The sequence below is a fragment of the Rissa tridactyla genome, chromosome W, assembly GCF_028500815.1.
Source record: "Rissa tridactyla isolate bRisTri1 chromosome W, bRisTri1.patW.cur.20221130, whole genome shotgun sequence".
In the NCBI taxonomy this organism is placed as follows: Eukaryota; Metazoa; Chordata; class Aves; order Charadriiformes; family Laridae; genus Rissa; species Rissa tridactyla.
The window spans coordinates 28,346,060-28,360,061 of NC_071496.1; positions in this window are offsets into that span (position 1 = coordinate 28,346,060).

Consider the following 14,002-nt stretch of genomic DNA (forward strand, 5'->3'; position numbering starts at 1 on the left):
CAGGGCAGGCGAGATGGTGTGTGGTTCTGGACTGGTGCATGCTGTATTTGCGAAGCTTGCGGCTGATGTATGCGGCGTGTCTCATGCCCACTGTCCATGGGTTGAAGATGTCGATCTCGATGAATTTGCTGGGTGCCAGCTGCTGAGGTCAGTTCTGATCCCATCACCACTGCACCTTACTCGGTTTTTCATCAAAGACCATCTGTCATTAGTTTGGGTGATACTGTACTACAACCGATAGCAATTATATCGTAGTAACAGAATCTGTTACTACTTAGAGTGTGACAGGTGGGTCTCAAGAATTGACTGTTTTGGAGGCCGCTGTGAGCCTAACTGGGAATAAATGGGAGAAGCACCCTATTGTGACTGGCCCAGGCACTCATGAATCCTTGGAATAGACTACCTCAAGAAAGGGTATAGGTGGGCTTTTGGTATAGCAGCTGTAGAGACTGAGGACATTACACAGCTGTCTACCTTACTGTCGTGGTTTGGCCTCAGACGGCAACAAAGAACCACATGCCACTCGCTCGGGCCTTCCCAATACAGGAAGAAACGGAAGAAAAAAGGCAAGACTCTTGGGTTGAGACAAAGGCAGTTTAACAGAACAGCAAAGGGAACAAGAAAACAACAACACCACCACAGACAGAGGCATATACAAACACGATTACGGAACCACCACTCACCACTGCTCACCGACTGGAACCCAGGACGCCCCAGCCCCCTCCAAGCTGCGACTTCCTGACCCCCTCCCCTGGCAGCTCAGGGTGGGCATGGCTCACATGGCATGGAATACCAGGGAAAATTAACCCTATCCCCGCCGGAACCAGGACATTATCCACCCCTTATTCCATACCATCTATGCCATGCCCAGATCTTACAGGTCCCAATGAATTGCCACCACTTTCCCCTGTCATATATATATACATATATATTCATGCAGATATAATGCCCTTAGTTTATGGGCCATCCCTCCAAAGTGTCCGTTGAGTTCTTTTAATCCATGGCTTTGGGCTCCATCTGTTAGAACAGTCTCTCAGGGCAGGTGAGATGCTGTGTGGTGCTGGCCTGTTGCATGCTGTATTTTTCGGAGCTTGTGACTGGTGCACCTGGTGTGGCTCATGCACACAGTTCATCAGCTGAAGATGTAGATCTTGAGGAAGTTGCTGGGTGCCAGCTGCTGAGGTCAGTTCTGATCCCATCACTGCTGTGCCTTACTCGTAGTACAACTGATAGCAATTATAGTAATGAGGACACACAGTGACAGTGTTACTTAGCAATTAACAGCACACAATTTGATTCATTGGCTATTCTCACCCAAAATCAGATCCCCATGAGGTGCACATCGGACTTCCCCATCCTTCCGCATCGCCCACCAAGTGCACCCAGGTCCTTGGGCAAAAGCAATCCCACGGGTGGGTTTGCCTTTGCCTGAGGCAGGACTAACCCAGACTGTCTTCCCTAGCATATTCTTCATGTGCACTACGGGGACTTTATCCCCTTCTACAGTACGTGGAAGTTCTGATTGGGCAGGGCCAGCTTGATTGGTAGATCCCCTGGTGTTAACTAGCCAGGTAGCTTTTGCTAAATGTGTATCCCAATGTTTTAAAGTCATTTGGCCCAGGTGTCTATGAGGCTGTTTTGGAAATGAGTCCCATTGTCCGACTCAATTCTCTCTGGGGTACCATGTCGCCACAGGACTTGCTTTTCAAGGCCCAGGATAGTGTTCCGGGCAGTGGCATGGGGCACAGGGTATGTTTCCAGCCATCCAGTGGTTGCTTCCACCATTGTGAGCACATAGCGCTTGCCTTGACGAGTCTGTGGCAGTGTGATATAATCAATCTGCCAGGCCTCCCCATATTTATATTTCAGCCATCGTCCTCCATACCAAAGAGGCTTCAAACGCTTGGCTTGCTTGATTGCAGCGCATGTCTCACATTCATGGATGCCCTGTGCAATAGTGTCCATGGTCAAGTCCACCCCTCGGTCACGAGCCCATCTATATGTCGCATCTCTTCCTTGATGGCCTGAGATGTCATGGGCCCATCAAGCTATGAATAGTTCACCCTTATGTTGCCAGTCCAGATCCACCTGAGCCACTTCAATCCTAGCAGCCCGATCCACCTGCTGGTTGTTCTGATGTTCCTCCGTGGCCCGATTCCTGGGCACGTGGGCATCTACGTGACATACCTTCACAACCAGATTCTCTATCCGGGCAGCAATATCTTGCCATAGTTCATCAGCCCAGATGGGTTTGCCTCTGCGCTGCCAGTTGCCCTGCTTCCACTGCTGTAGCCACCCCCACAGAGCATTTGCCACCATCCATGAATCAGTGTAGAGATAAAGTACTGGCCATTTTTCTCGCTCGGCAATGTCCAAAGCCAGCTGAATGGCTTTCACCTCTGCAAACTGGCTCGATTCATCTTGTCCTTCACTGGCTTCTGCAACCCGTCGTGTAGGACTCCACACAGCAGCCTTCCACTTTCGATGCTTTCCCACAATCCGGCAGGACCCATCAGTGAACAGGGCATATTTCTTCTCATTTTCTGGCAGTTTATTATATGGTGGGGCCTCTTCTGCACGCATCATCTCCTCCTCTGGTGACATTCCAAAATCCTTGCCTTCTGGCCAGTCCATGATCACTTCCAGAATTCCTGGGCGACTGGGGTTTCCCATTTGCGTTCGCTGTGTGATCAGTGCAATCCACTTACTCCATGTAGCATCAGTTGCCTGATGTGTGGTGGGGACCCTTTCTTTGAACATCCAACCCAGCACCGGCAGTCGAGGTGCTAAGAGGAGCTGTGCTTCTGTACCAACCACTTCCAAAGCAGCTCGAACCCCTTCATATGCTGCCAATATCTCTTTTTCTGTTGGAGTGTAGCGGGCTTCGGATCCTCTGTATCCACGACTCCAAAACGCCAAGGGTCGACCTCGAGTCTCCCCTGGTGCTTTCTGCCAGAGGCTCCAGGTAGGGCCGTTCTCCCCGGCTGCGGTGTAGAGCACATTTTTAACATCTTGTCCTGCCCGGACTGGCCCCAGGGCCACTGCATGGACTATTTCCTGTTTGATTTGTTCAAAAGCTTGTCGTTGCTCAGAACCCCATTTAAAGTCCTTCTTCTTCCGGGTTACTTGTTATAGAGGGCTTGCAATTAGACTGTAATCTGGGATATGCATTCTCCAAAAACCCACAATGCCTAAGAAAGCTTGTGTTTCCTTTTTACTAGTTGGTGGAGACATAGCTGCTATTTTGTTGATCACATCCATTGGGATCTGACAGCGTCCATCTTGCCATTTTATTCCTAAAAACTGGATCTCCTGCGCAGGTCCCTTGACCTTACTTTGTTTTATGGCAAAACCAGCTTTCAGAAGGATTCGGACTATTGTATTCCCTTTCTCAAAAACTTCTTCTGCTGTGTTGCCCCATACGATGATGTCATCAATGTGTTGCAGATGTTCTGGAGCTTCACCCTGTTCCAGTGCAGTCTGGACCAGTCCATGGCAAATGGTGGGGCTGTGTTTCCACCCCTGGGGCGGTCGATTCCAGGTGTACTGGACGCCCCTCCAAGTGAAAGCAAACTGTGGCCTGCACTCCGCTGCCAAAGGGTTTGAGAAGAATGCATTCGCTATATCAATCATGGCATACCACTTGGCTGCCTTGGACTCCAGTTCATACTGCAGTTCTAGCATGTCCGGCACAGCAGCGCTCAGCGGTGGCGTGACTTCATTCAGGCCACGATAGTCTACAGTTAGCCTCCACTCTCCATTAGATTTTCGCACCGGCCATATGGGACTGTTAAAGGGTGAGCGAGTCTTGCTGATCACTCCTTGAACCTCTAGTTGACGAATCAGCTTATGGATGGGAATCAGAGAGTCTCGGTTAGTGCGATATTGCCGCCGATGCACAGTTGTGGTAGCAATCGGCACCTGCTGTTCTTCGACCCTCAACAGCCCCACAACAGAAGGGTCCTCCGAGAGACCAGGCAAGGTAGACAACTGTTTAACTTCCTCCGTCTCCAAGGCAGCTATGCCAAAGGCCCACCAGTACCCTTTTGGGTCCTTAAAATACCCTCTCCTGAGGTAATCTATACCAAGGATGCATGGAGCCTCTGGGCCAGTCACAATGGGATGCTTTTGCCACTCATTCCCAGTTAGGCTCACTTCTGCCTCCAGTACAGTCAAATCTTGGGACCCCTCCTGTGGCCCCAGAAATACAAATGGGTTCTGCCCCTCTATAGCTTGATGGTATTAGAGTGCACTGTGCACCCGTGTCCACCAGAGCCTTATACTCCTGTGGGTCTGATGTGCCAGGCCATCGAATCCACACTATCCAATAAACCCGGTTGTCCCTTTCCCCTACATGGCCGGAGGCAGGGCCCCTCTAATCCTGGTCATAGTATCCATTACTCACTTCTTGCATAAATGACTTAGAAGTTCCTTCAGGAGGATCAGAAGCGAGATCAGGCCTTCTGCTCTGTCTGGGCAACTGCCCGCTGGAAACTGGGGCGGTACTTTTCCTGGAGGGATCCCCTTTTGTGGTTGTTCTTCCTTGCAACTCCTGTACCCGTGTCCGCAGGGTCGAAGTAGGTTGTCCATCCCACTTCCTCATGTCCTCCCCGTGGTCACGCAGGTAGAAACACAAGGGTGCCTCGTGGTGTGTACCCTCTGTTCTCTCTCTCTCGAGTGGGGAAATGCCTGCTTCTAATAGCTGAGATGCTGGCCCGTACAGGTGGGGAGTAGGACATATTCTCTTCAAGTTGCTGGACCTTCCGGGACAGTTTCTCCACAGCTGAGACAAGGGGGGAAGAGAGACTTTCTTCATATCGCCAGAGCCGGCCAGCCACCGTTGGTCCCTCTTCACCTTTCCATTCCATTACTGCCAATGAGTTGGCATATGACGATGGTGCGCTCCGTACAAACTTCCGCCACGTGGGCCTTGTGCATTGCACCTCATCAGGGTCTGTGGGTAAGTCTGCATTGTCCAAGTCATAATAAATCATCTCCCGCATGGCTAATTCTCTCAGGTACTGGATGCCTCTTTCCATGGTAGTCCAGTTGCTTGGCTGACATACAACATCCTCACTGAAGGGGTACCTCTCCCTCACGCCTGACAGGAGTCGCCTCCAGAGGCTGAGGGCTTGGGTCTTCTTCCCAATTGCCTTGTCAATGCTGCCTTCCCTAGACAGGGATCCCAGCTGCCTGGCCTCCCTACCCTCTAATTCCAGGCTACTGGCCCCGTTATCCCATCACCGGAGCAGCCAGGTGACAATGTGCTCGCCTGAAAGTCGGCTGAAATCTTTTCGCATATCCTGCAGCTCACTCAAGGATAGGGATCGAGTAATTATCTCTGGTTCTGCCTCTTCCTCCTGTTCTCGTGATGGCCCTGGTTCATCATCATCCCTTACTAAGCGAACAGATTTCTTTGTGTATTTCTTCTTCTGTATGGGGGCAACTGATACTGGCATTGGTTGGTTTCCTGGTTCAGCGGCAGTGCCTTCCACCGGGGTTGGAGTAGCTGCAGTGGCTGCCACAGGGGTTGCAGTAGCTGCAGTGTCTGTCGGTCTGGTTTCCATCTCTTTCCCCTGAGGGTGCTGTGTAACACTGAGCAGTGCCTGATAGATACTGGCCAGGGCCCAGCACAGCATGGTGAGTTGTGCCTCTCTAGAATAGCCACAGCATTTTCCCTTCAGGTATTCTACCACTTTATCAGGGGTGAAGTCCCAGACCATTGGAGGCGAGAAGTTCTCTAGGTACCTGCCCATGTTCTCCCACATGCCATGCCACCCCTGACTATCCAGCCTCGGAGCAGATCTCTGGGTGGTAGTCTTAAATAGTCGTTTAACCCTAAACAGGACCTGGAACACATTCAGGAGACATAACAATAGGACCAGTCTGGTTTGAGCATCCCAAGGATATTCAAAATTCTCAAAAGCTCTCATACCTGGCCCGAAGGAGAAAAGGGAGGCCAAAGACCTGGGGAAAGTGTCCCCCCTCTGTTTCCCCCACAGGCTGGGTGTACTTATTAATAAATTCTGAGAGATGGTGCCCAAGGTACGGACAGGACAGCAACACCACATGAACACCCTAACATAACTGTCTGAACAGTGATGTTATCATATCATAAGCCGATATTGCACAGGACAACAAAATGATAATCCTCACCCCTCTCCCAGAAGTAACAAACATCATCGCGGGGAGTACATAAGCCATATAGGAATTCACATAACACAGCCATGAGAACAAACCAAGCAACATGGTAACCAGCGACTATTTGCCTAATACAATAAATGCATACAACAAATTTGTTTTTACAAGCTCTAGTTGGATTCTGTCGTTATCTCAACCCTTCGAGCCCCACGTTGGGCGCCAAAAAGGACTGTCATGGTTTGGCCTCAGATGGCAACAAAGAACCACGGGCTGCTCTCTCAACACCCCCCCCCCCCCACCCCCCCCCCCCCGGGCAGAGACTCTTGGGTTGAGACAAAGGCAGTTTAACAGAACAGCAAAGGGAACAAGAAAAACAACAACAATAACATGGACAGAGGAATGTACAAACACGATGATGGAACCACCGCTCACCAGCCCGATCCCAGGATGCCCCAGCCCACTCCAAGCAGTGACTTCCTGCCCCTCTCCCCAGGCAGCTCAGAGTGGGCATGGCTCACATGGGATGGAATACCTGTGTCCCTACTGGAGCCTGGGGAGAATTAACCCTATCCCTGCCGGAACCAGGACATATGTTTATTACTTTTTCTATACATATTTTTATTGCATGCCTCTGTAAATTACAGTGTTACACCCCGCGAGCCTAAATGAAAATCTCCAGCTTTGTCAACCCCAGCAGAAGCGGTCTCTTGAGCGAGGGGGTGGAATGTGGGAAAGTAATGGATGATTGGCAAGGAGGATTGTAAACACGCTCAAGGGACTCGCACCTGGGGTGCTGCAAAACACATATATCACACTAATTCTTGTTCAATCTTATTTGCATGCAAGTAGAACATCTGCACTTAGATAAAGTAAGTCTGTGATGGACTCAGGGACACCTTATCTAGCCGCTTGAGAATCCTGGCCTGTTGTTGAAGAAGATGAAAGCACAGTGGGAAAACTATGCCTGCTTGAACCCTTGAAATACTGGCCAGAACAGGGAGTCTGAGCACTCTTGCTCTCTCACTCTCTTGCTAACAAGGACTCTCTCTCGCTCTGCGGTGCCCACGGTCCCCTGCTTGCATGCCTCTGCCCGGCTGTTGCTTCGGAGATTCCTCGGTCCTTGAGGTATTGAGATTAAACTTGTTCTTTGCCTTTCATTCGTGGTTTTGTGGTTTTTCCCACATCCTGCCTGCATTGGCTCGTACAGTGGTCTGCATATCGGGCCTTCTGCTCCCTTCAGAATGGAGTCACCTACGACAATGACCCATCTTTTTTTCTTAGCTGAAGAAACTTAACATGATACCAATGTGCGTGAAAGAGTGTCTTGTTCTCTCTGTTTGCCCTTTTTTCTATCTACTGTTTCTACCCAACCGTTCCCTATTCTTGCACAGGATGTTTTTGACCAGATTTGAGGGCTGCTCTTACTGTCCACCCTGCCACTGCCTAGACACACAATTAGCAGCAAAGAGAAGCTGTGCTGCTGCAAATGGAGAACAAAAGATTGTGTTTGTTTATTTGTGTGTTTTTTAAACCACAGAAGAGAAATAATGTACTGGGGAAAGCCTAAAGCTGTCCTGTACAGCACCAGAAAAAGGGAATCAAACACACATGACAATGCTTAGTTACTGAACTAAGATTTTTTTCTTGCAAGGCTCTCATAAGGTTAGGAGATAACCCTGTTGTTGTATTTTTCTGAATTTAATTTCCCCACCATTGGACACTTTTAAGATTCAGCTGGACAGGGTGCTGGGCCATCTTGTCTAGACTGTGCTTTTGCCAAGAAAAGTTGGACCAGATGATCCTTGAGGTCTCTTCCAACCTGGTATTCTATGATTTTATGATTAATCTGGTATGGAGTATTTTATGCTTAGCACTTTTAAAATGTGGCCTGCTGCCATTTCCTTTTCTTGCTTAGTATCTGCTTTGTCATCCTGTATCAACTTCCTAAAGGGATTTTTCACTTTGGAGACTGATTTGAAACAGGACTAGCAAGTAAACAAAATGAAATATCAAAGTAGTTTGAGCTTACTGACCTGTCAGCCCCACCTCTGTGCCTGGGAAGATCATGGAACGGATCCTCCTAGAAGCTGTGCTAAGGCACATGGAGGACAGGGAGGTGATTCGAGACAGCCAGCATGGCTTCACCAGGGGCAAGTCCTGCCTGACCAACCTTGTGGCCTTCTATGATGGAGTGACTCCATCAGTAGACAAGGGCAGAGCTACAGATGTCATCTATCTGGACTTTTGCAAGGTCTTTGACATGATCCGCCACAAAATCTTTCACTCTAAATTGGAAAGGTATGGATTTGATGGATGAACTACTCGGTGGATGAGGAATTAGTTGGATGGTTGCATCCAGAGGGTAGGGGTCAATGTCCAGATAGAGATCAGTGACAAGTGCTGTCCCTCAGGGGTCTGTATTGGGACCAGTACAGTTCAATAGCTTCACCAATAACATAGTGTGATCAAGTGCACCCTCAGCAGATTTGCAGACGACACCAAGTTGAGTGGTGCAGTTGACATGTCTGAGGGATGGGATGCCATTCAGAGTGACCTGGACAAGCTCGAGAAGTGGGCCCATGTGAACCTCATGAGGTTCAACAAGGCTGTCCTTGTTTGAGGTGGAACAGAGCCAACATTCTGTTCAGTGAGAGAGGCTCTTGCTTATACTTGTTGCTGTGGCAACCAGGGTCAGCTGACTTGGTTGTTTACCCTGTGGAGGGGTTGCACATGTGGGGAGGAGTGGACAGGTCAGGTGACCCAAATCTGACCAATAGGGTATTCCATCCCATCTGCCATGCTAAGTATAAAAGCTGAGGGAGGAAAAGGTTGTCTGCTTGTTCAAGGTTTTGGCCTTTAATAGTTTTGTTGATGCATATATCAGGAAAAGCTTTCAAGAAAGGTAAAAAAAATAATCAAGATTATTCTGAAAGCTGATTTTGCTGTAAAAAGAGGTAAGGTCAAGGGACCTGCATGAGACATCCAGCTCTCTGAGAATTAAATGCCAAGATGATTGTTGCCAGATCCCAATGGATGTGATTAACAAAATAACAGCTATGTCCCCACCTACTAACAAAAAGGAAACACAAGCCTTCTTAGGTGTTGTGGGTTTCTGGAGAATGCACGTTTCAGGTTATAGTCAGATTGTGAAACCTCTCAATGAAGTGACTCGAAAGAAAAATGAGTTTACGTGGGGTCCTGAGCAATGACAGGCCTTTGAGCAAATGAAACAAGAGATTGTGCATGCAGTAGCCCTTGGACCAGTCCGAACAGGGTGGGACATTAAAAATGTGCTCTACACTGCAGCCGGGGACAATGGCCCTACCTGGATCCTCTGACAGAAAGCACCAGGGGAGACTCGAGGTCGACCCCTAGGATTCTGGATACAAAGGCTCCGAGGCCAAATATACTCCAACTGAGAGAGAAATCTTGGCAGCATATGAAGGAGTCAGAGCTCCTTCAGAAGTAGTTGGTACTGAAACACAGCTCCTCCTGGTGCCCCAATTACCTCTACTGGTCTAGGTGTTCAAGGGTAAAGTTCCTTCTACTCATCATCCCACCGATGCTACCTGGATAGCAAGGTATTGCTGACCAGCTAGAGAAAATAGTTGTGAAGGTATACCATGTAGATGCCCGTGTACCCATGAGTTGGGCCACTGAGGAACACTAAAACAATCAGCAAGTGGATCAGGCTGATAAGATTTTCCAGACAGATTTGGACTGGGAACATAACAGGAGACCTTTCTGTTGAGTCACGAAGTTCAGAAAGGACCCCCTTGCTTTCTAAATTCCTTCTCAGAGAGGAGTCCACTAGAGTAAGACAATTGACCTATAACCATATTCACATGGGAACAGAATATCTAGGTCCCCACTCCAGACAGTGTTTTGACTGTGTTGCCAGCCATCTCCCACAGTTCAAGTGCAACTCATAACAACTCCCGCCGATGGCCATGGCTTGAGCAGGAGCTGGGGGGGGGAAAGAGGGAAAAGGGGAGAGCACACCACCACACTCCACCCCGTGACTATAGTCAATTCATCTTACCTTCACAGAGTGGTGGTGCGGTCACCTCTTGCCTCTGTGCCATAAATAGTATGCTAATAGTTTGTGCGCTTAGAGATTCACGGTAAGTAGACAGTAAAGCACTGCTATTTGTTATTTGTTAATTTGTATGGTTTGGGTGGTTGGAGTTGGGTTATTTGTTTGGTCAAGTACCAAACTTTTATATACAACATAACTATAAGCAACAAATATTAAAATTAGAACCAGCAAGATCACAACTGGGTGAAACATGAGATTAAAAACTACCATTGCTGTTGGTGACCATCCAAGAAGAATTTCCCACCAATGGTGTTCTCCATCCTTCTTCACTCTTTCAAAGACACGGTGTATCTCTTCTGTATTATGCTGAGCAGTGATTAGAGTTTTGTGTCCATTATTTCGAATTCGTTCTAGCAGCTGACACAGGTCATCATGCTGTAGTAGTTTCTTCACCAATGTAAGATTCATTCCGATAGGGGCAGGCAACAAATCTTGAATCAATGTATAAATAGATTGTAGCAATTGATAAGACGTAACAGGAGCTGAATAATTGAAGTCACATCCCATAATTTTAGTAAAGTTACAAACACAAACATTTGAGTGATTACTTGTATCTATTATGTACGAATATAGTATTACAAAGGGTTCTCATACAAACACATCCTTTTCCAACATATATAAGTACAGTTTCAGGATTTTCATCGCGATGTATTTCAAAATGACAAACATTCTGTTCAGTGTCAAGACAAACCTCTTGGGCTTTGATGGTGTTACTCTCACAAATAAATCCTTGTTGTTCTCGTCCAACGCAGGCATTAACATCAACGGTCTGCCATTTGTTCCCATTCCATTGGGCCCACGCTCTATGTTCTAACGGATAGAGTATAGTTCCATTGTGATTTAATCCTAGTGCAATGATTGGGTATATGGCGTATACCGAAGCATTGCGTATTGTTAGGACAAAAGCTGACGCCTTATTGTTGATGGGGTCATAAGTGAAATTGACTAAATACCACCAGGACTGGAATTCCCTTTCAAATTCAGTTGCATTATCCCAGATTACTTTTCGAATTTCAGTGGGTAAGGTACCTTCTTCACCTTCTCGTACAATTGCTGCTGCCGTAGATTGCATCCACAGCTGAGCTTGGATACAACTAAGAGCTAGAGAAACATTGGTTTGGGCTACACCAGGTGCATCCACAATCAACTGGTGATCCCTCTTATTAATTCTTTCCCACTGAGGCAATACATCAGATAAGAGCCATTGGTTAGTTCCCAGTGCTAATAGGGAGGATCGCAATGGGTGTTACAATTTGTTTAAATCACTTATTGCTGTGCTTAGTTTATTTGCAAGTACTTCAGCATCTATACTATTTAAGACTCCTAATCCCGTCCCTATGATACCGGTCACATCTCTCCTTGTTCGTCTTGGAGAGGTGAGTGTTTGCCCACGTAACCATGCTAACCACCCTGCATAGGATGTACTCAGGAATGATGAACAGGCCGGTTCGATGGTAGAGATGTTAATTTGCATCACTAATTCTACTCGTTTAAGAGACCATGATGGATTAAATAACACTCGTTGGTGGCCTGTATTTTTGATCACATATGGTCCAATTTCAGAAATTTGTGGGGATAGTTTCCTCATCCTTTACAATCGGTGTGGAAGTTGTCATATGAGGCTCAGTAATGTCAATTTTGAATTTAAATGATAGTCCCACACTATGGCGAGCCCAGAGACAGACTACAAAAACCAGGTTGTACTAAGGTAAAATTGTACCAACAGTCCAATTTTTCAGAGGCGCAATGTTTCGTACCGTTGACTATTGGGTTTGATACAGTGCCGTACACTGAAATCTGAGATGCTTTCTCATGGGTAGACCCACTGATCATCCGGCACCCTATTTGAATTCTTTTCCCTGCTGTTCCCTGAAGTCAGAGAGCTCTATCGGCTCCATCTGTATCCCAGCTCCATTCATTTTCTAAGTATACTTCACTTCCATGTGTGACCACAGTGGAAAGATTTAAATCTCCCTTCCTAGAGTGTATTCCCATACTCCCGGTATACTTAACACGAGCTTGAGACCATGGCCACTCTAGAGTTCTTCGACCACAGGTTAGAAGCAGCATTGCTGAGGTTTGGAATATTAACACGAACACAGCACTTCCATTTGCCATCCTGCAGGCTGCTGTAAGAGAAAACAAAGACTTGTTTTGGTGGGGAGAGTCCGAACAGGTTACCCCATTAACAAGAAGGAAAAATCCATCGTGCTCTAATTCTGTGTTTTGCACCACTGCTATCGGTAGCTTCCCAGGCACGTGGGCCACGAGGTTTAGTTAAGGTCATAGGCACAATACCTATGGCTGGTAAATTGACCATCACAGGCTGTCCTGCAAAGTATCTATTAAGGTTGCAACGTTTGGTACAGCGGCTGTTAGCAGGGCTGTATTAGCATTTAGATGGCGGTAATCGACTGTTAAACGCCACCTCCCATCAGGTTTCCGAACCGGCCAGACGGGTGAGTTATACGGGGAGTGGGTTCTGAAGATAATTTGTCTTTTCTCTAAATCAGCTATGACTTCAGAAATGCCCTTTCGTGCCTCAGCAGCATTCGGGTACTGCGGTACATTTGTAATCTTTGACTCGGGGAGTGCAGGGGCTGAGTGGAGCACCTGCACTGCGGCTTCCCGGTTTCTGCACGGGGTAAGGTCAGTGCTTGAGCTGAAGGACCACACGCTGCCGTCTGGCAGGCACCAGGTTCGGCCATTTAAAATATCGAAACCTAAAATATTTTCATGATGAACTTTAATTGCAAAGCGAGGAGACGATATGCGCTTCTCACCTGGGAGCCATAAACTAACCTTAGCAGTTTGACATACATCAGTTCCCCCATTCGCACCTGTAATTCTAACTCTTTGCCATCCAGATCACACGCCCAGCTTCTCGGCATCTTGTTGTGTTAATATCAAAATTTGTGCCCCCGTATCTATTAAAAACTTTACTAATTGTCTTCGAGGACCAACTGTAATTAATATGTATGGGCCATCATCACTTATCCACTGATAAGCCTCCACTTTCCGGACAGGCAGGCCCAATTGCCTTCCGGACATCACTCGTTTTTTGACTTCGTGTCCTGCAATTCCTCCTTAAGAGGGAGAAAAGGATTATCCTCCTTTAATGAAGTTGAAATACAGTCTCTGTTTCCACCGTTATCTCGTTTCAGGAATGCTTCAATCAGACTCAAGATAATGCCAGTAGGCTGACCTTGAATCGCGGCTCTGGGAATGCCTAGTGCTAATGCTTTCCTCCACGATTCATTCCTCTTTTCTCGAGACTCCGTGTGCAAGTTTTTATTTCCCTTTGATTTAATTCCTGTTCCCTGTTTCATGGGTCTTACTTTGTGATCTCCTCCCCAGGATTTCTGGCTTTGTTTTTCAACTGCTGCACCTTCGTCCCAGCCCGTTTCACAGCAGTAGTTAACAATGCTGCGCATTGATTCTGCCCATGTAGGGATTTGCCTGGGAGGACAATTGCCCTGTGTATTAAATTCAGTATCTCCTCTAATCTCATCCCCTTTTGCAGCTAGATGATGTTTAAGAATTGCTGGGGCTCCTCTGATCAGTGGTTTTAACACTGCAAAATCTACTGTAGCAGATGCCAGGTGTCATGGTCAGAGTGACTAACTTCACTTGTAAGAGAGTAGTAGTGAAATGTTTATTAACATAAAACAGTGATTTAACAAAGTTAGTAGTGAATGCGACAGTGTTTTACGAGATTCGATGGCAAGGATACACTCAATTATTTACTGCATAGAGGCCAGG